The sequence below is a fragment of the Chaetodon auriga genome, chromosome 23 (assembly GCF_051107435.1).
Source record: "Chaetodon auriga isolate fChaAug3 chromosome 23, fChaAug3.hap1, whole genome shotgun sequence".
Taxonomy (NCBI): Eukaryota; Metazoa; Chordata; class Actinopteri; order Chaetodontiformes; family Chaetodontidae; genus Chaetodon; species Chaetodon auriga.
Genome location: NC_135096.1, coordinates 2,884,248 through 2,889,247, shown reverse-complemented (window position 1 = coordinate 2,889,247; position 5,000 = coordinate 2,884,248).

The window sequence follows — 5,000 nt, the reverse complement described above, 5'->3', positions numbered from 1 at the left end:
AGGGCTGGGTGCTGGCTCCAAGCCTGAACCCCTCGTCGTCTTCTAGCAGCCACAGGGAGGCGTCTGGCCTTTCCAGGCCCCCCAGCCTGCTACTCGTGCTGGGGGCTGGCTCCAGGCCTGACCCCCTCATCTTCTCACAGCCACGGGGAGGCTTCCAGCCTTTCCAGGCCCCCAGCACGAGGAGCAGGCTGGGTGCCGGCTCCAGCCCTGACCCTCTCCTCTTCTTCTAGCAGCCACAGGGAGGCGTCTGGCCTTTCCAGGCCCCCCAGCCTGCTACTCGTGCTAGTGGCTGGCTCCAGGCCTGACCCCCTCACCTTCTCACAGCCACGGGGAGGCTTCCAGCCTTTCCAGGCCCCCAGCACGAGGAGCAGGCTGGGTGCCGGCTTCAGCCCTGACCCCCTCCTCTTCTTCTAGCAGCCACAGGGAGGCGTCTGGCCGTTCCAGGCCCCCCAGCCTGCTACTCGTGCTGGGTGCTGGCTCCAGCCCTGACCCCCTCCTCTTCTTCTAGCAGCCACAGGCAGGCGTCTGGCCTTTCCAGGCCCCCCTAGCCTGCTACTCGTACTGGGTGCTGGCTCCAGCCCTGACCCCCTCGTCGTCTTATAGCAGCCACAGGGAGGCGTCTGGCCTTTCCAGGCCCCCCAGCCTGCTACTCGTGCTGGGCGCTGGCTCCAGCCCTGACCCCCTCCTCTTCTTCTAGCAGCCACAGGCAGGCGTCTGGCCTTTCCAGGCCCCCCAGCCTGCTACTCGTGCTGGGGGCTGGCTCCAGGCCTGACCCCCTCATCTTCTCACAGCCACGGGGAGGCTTCCAGCCTTTCCAGGCCCCCAGCACGAGGAGCAGGCTGGGTGCCGGCTCCAGCCCTGACCCCCTCCTCTTCTTCTAGCAGCCACAGGCAGGCGTCTGGCCTTTCCAGGCCCCCCAGCCTGCTACTCGTGCTGGGTGCTGGCTCCAGCCCTGACCCCCTCCTCTTCTTCTAGCAGCCACAGGCAGGCGTCTGGCCTTTCCAGGCCCCCCAGCCTGCTACTCGTGCTGGTTGCTGGCTCCAGCCCTGACCCCCTCCTCTTATTCTAGCAGCCACAGGCAGGCGTCTGGCCTTTCCAGGCCCACCAGCCTGCTACTCGTGCTGGGGGCTGGCTCCAGGCCTGACCCCCTCATCTTCTCACAGCCATGGGGAGGCTTCCAGCCTTTCCAGGCCCCCAGCACGAGGAGCAGGCTGGGTGCCGGCTCCAGCCCTGACCCCCTCATCTTCTCACAGCCATGGGGAGGCTTCCAGCCTTTCCAGGCCCCCAGCACGAGGAGCAGGCTGGGTGCCGGCTCCAGCCCTGACCCCCTCCTCTTCTCACAGCCACGGGGAGGCTTCCAGCCTTTCCAGGCCCCCAGCACGAGGAGCAGGCTGGGTGCCGGCTCCAGCCCTGACCCCCTCCTCTTCTTCTAGCAGCCACAGGCAGGCGTCTGGCCTTTCCAGGCCCCCCAGCCTGCTACTCGTGCTGGGTGCTGGCTCCAGCCCTGACCCCCTCCTCTTCTTCTAGCAACCACAGGCAGGCGTCTGGCCTTTCCAGGCCCCCCAGCCTGCTACTCGTGCTGGGTGCTGGCTCCATCCCTGACCCCCTCCTCTTCTTCTAGCAGCCACAGGGAGTCTTCTGGCCTTTCCAGGCCCCCCAGCCTGCTACTCGTGCTGGGTGCTGGCTCCAGCCCTGACCCCCTCGTCTTCTTCTAGCAGCCACAGGGAGGCTTCTGGCCTTTCCAGGCCCCCCAGCCTGCTACTCGTGCTGGGTGCTGGCTCCAGCCCTGACCCCCTCCTCTTCTTCTAGCAGCCACAGGGAGGCTTCTGGCCTTTCCAGGCCCCCCAGCCTGCTTCTCGTGCTGGGTGCTGGCTCCAGCCCTGACCCCCTCGTCTTCTTCTAGCAGCCACAGGGAGGCTTCTGGCCTTTCCAGGCCCCCCAGCCTGCTACTCGTGCTGGGTGCTGGCTCCAGCCCTGAGCCCCTCGTCTTCTTCTAGCAGCCACAGGCAGGCGTCTGGCCTTTCCAGGCCCCCCAGCCTGCTACTCGTACTGGGGGCTGGCTCCAGGCCTGACCCCCTGGCCTTCTCACAGCCGTGGGGAGGCTTCCGGCCTTTTCCAGGCCCCCAGCATGAGGAGCAGGCTGGGTGCTGGCTCCAGGCCTGACCCCCTCGTCTTCTCGCAGCCACGGGGAGGTTTCCAGCCTTTCCAGGACCCCCAGCCTGCTACTCCTGCTGGGGGCTGGCTCCAGGCCTGACCCCCTGGCCTTCTCACAGCCGTGGGGAGGCTTCCGGCCTTTTCCAGGCATACAGCAACCTCTTTTCCTTTTCTTTATTTCTCACAATTACTTTCTTTTATTTTTGTTTAAAAATTCTCAACCTTTGTATATATTCCACATACTATACTGTGCATACACAGTCCAACCTCCGATTCAGGACGAACGATGCGGTTTTCGTCCCGGCCGTGGCACGCCGGACCAGCTCTATACCCTTCACAGGGCTGGCTCCCAGCCTAACCCTTTTCCTTTCCTCCTGCCTCCACTCTCATTAGCCAGCCAGCCTGCCTGCCTGCCTGCCTTCACCAACCCCAAGGGCTGGCTCCCAGCCTAACTCTTTTCCTTTCCTCCTGCCTCCACTCACATCCGCCAGCCAGCCAGCCTGCCTGCCTGCCTGCCTGCCTGCCTGCCTGCCTGCCTTCACCAACCCCAAGGGCTGGCTCCCAGCCTAACTCTTTTCCTTTCCTCCTGCCTCCACTCACATCCGCCAGCCAGCCAGCCTGCCTGCCTGCCTGCCTGCCTGCCTTCACCAACCCCAAGGGCTGGCTCCCAGCCTAACCCTTTTCCTTTCCTCCTGCCTCCACTCTCATCCGCCAGCCAGCCAGCTAGCCTGCCTGCCTGCCTGCCTGCCTTCACCAACCTCAAGGGCTGGCTCCCAGCCTAACCCTTTTCCTTTCCTCCTGCCTCCACTCTCATTAGCCAGCCAGCCTGCCTGCCTGCCTGCCTTCACCAACCCCAAGGGCTGGCTCCCAGCCTAACTCTTTTCCTTTCCTCCTGCCTCCACTCTCATCCGCCAGCCAGCCAGCTAGCCTGCCTGCCTGCCTTCACCAACCTCAAGGGCTGGCTCCCAGCCTAACCCTTTTCCTTTCCTCCTGCCTCCACTCTCATCCGCCAGCCAGCCAGCCTGCCAGCCTGCCTGCCTGCCTGCCTTCACCAACCTCAAGGGCTGGCTCCCAGCCTAACCCTTTTCCTTTCCTCCTGCCTCCACTCTCATCCGCCAGCCAGCCAGCCTGCCTGCCTGCCTGCCTGGCTGCCTGCCTGCCTGCCTGCCTTCACCAACCCCAAGGGCTGGCTCCCAGCCTAACCCTTTTCCTTTCCTCCTGCCTCCACTCTCATTAGCCAGCCAGCCAGCCAGCCTGCCTGCCTGCCTGCCTGCCTGCCTTCACCAACCCCAAGGGCTGGCTCCCAGCCTAACCCTTTTCCTTTCCTCCTGCCTCCACTCTCATCCGCCAGCCAGCCAGCCTGCCTGCCTGCCTGCCTGCCTGCCTGCCTGCCTGCCTGCCTGCCTGCCTGCCTGCCTGCCTGCCATCACCAACCCCAAGGGCTGGCTCCCAGCCTAACCCTTTTCCTTTCCTCCTGCCTCCACTCTCATTAGCCAGCCAGCCAGCCAGCCAGCCTGCCTGCCTGCCTGCCTTCACCAACCCCAAGGGCTGGCTCCCAGCCTAACCCTTTTCCTTTCCTCCTGCCTCCACTCTCATCCGCCAGCCAGCCAGCCAGCCTGCCAGCCTGCCAGCCTGCCAGCCTGCCTGCCTGCCTGCCTGCCTGCCTGCCTGCCTGCCTTCACCAACCCCAAACTTCCATCTCCCACATCCTCCTAGGACCACCCTCCCCACCAGCCGAACCTGTTCACCCACTCTTAAGCACCAACCCCGGAATACACACATACAGCCGCAGGAGCTGGCAGTTCGTGCCCCTGGTAGACCGTTTGAAGCTTCGTGCCCCTGGTAGCCTGCTAGAAGCTTCGTGCCCCTGGTAGCCCGTGTGAAGCTTCGTGCCCCTGGTATTCCATTAGAAGCTTCGTGCCCCTGGTAGCCCGTGTGAAGCTTCGTGCCCCTGGTATTCCCTTAGAAGCTTCGTGCCCCTGGTAGCCCGTGTGAAGCTTCGTGCCCCTGGTATTCCATTAGAAGCTTCGTGCCCCTGGTAGCCCGTGTGAAGCTTCGTGCCCCTGGTATTCCATTAGAAGCTTCGTGCCCCTGGTAGCCTGTTAGAAGCTTCGTGCCCCTGGTAGCCCATTAGAAGCTTCGTGCCCCTGGTAGCCCGTTTGGAACTTTGTCTCCCTGATAGCCAGTCTGAGATTTTGTGCCCCTGGTAACCCGTTTGAAGCTTCGTGCCCCTGGTATTCTGTGTCAAACCATGTGCATCTCTCATGGTAGGTGACTCCAGCAGCCCAGCTCAGCTCAGCTCAGCTCAGCTCAGCTCAGCCAGCCAGCGTGGACTTTATCTCTCCCCCCTCTCTCTCTCTGTGTGTCTGCCTTACTTTTTCCACGCTGCGCTCTTTTGCCGGTGCCCCTGGTAGTCCGCCGGACTCGCGGGGAGGGGGTTGTCGGCGGGGGGCCGACAAAAGCTTGGATCGAGGGCTGACTTTCAATAGATCGCAGCGAGGGAGCTGCTCTGCTACGTACGAAACCCTGACCCAGAATCAGGTCGTCTGCAAGTGATTCAGCACCAGGTTCTCCACAAACATGCGGTGCGAGATAGGAGAGGGGCGACCATCGTCCGGCCGCGCCCCAGCCCTGTCACGTGCGGCTCTGCTCACCGACCGAGGCCGGTTATCCGGGGCCAACCGAAGATCCGCGGCGCTATGGTATCGTCGCGTCTAGGCGGGATTCTGACTTAGAGGCGTTCAGTCATAATCCCACAGATGGTAGCTTCGCACCATTGGCTCCTCAGCCAAGCACATACACCAAATGTCTGAACCTGCGGTTCCTCTCGTACTGAGCAGGATTAC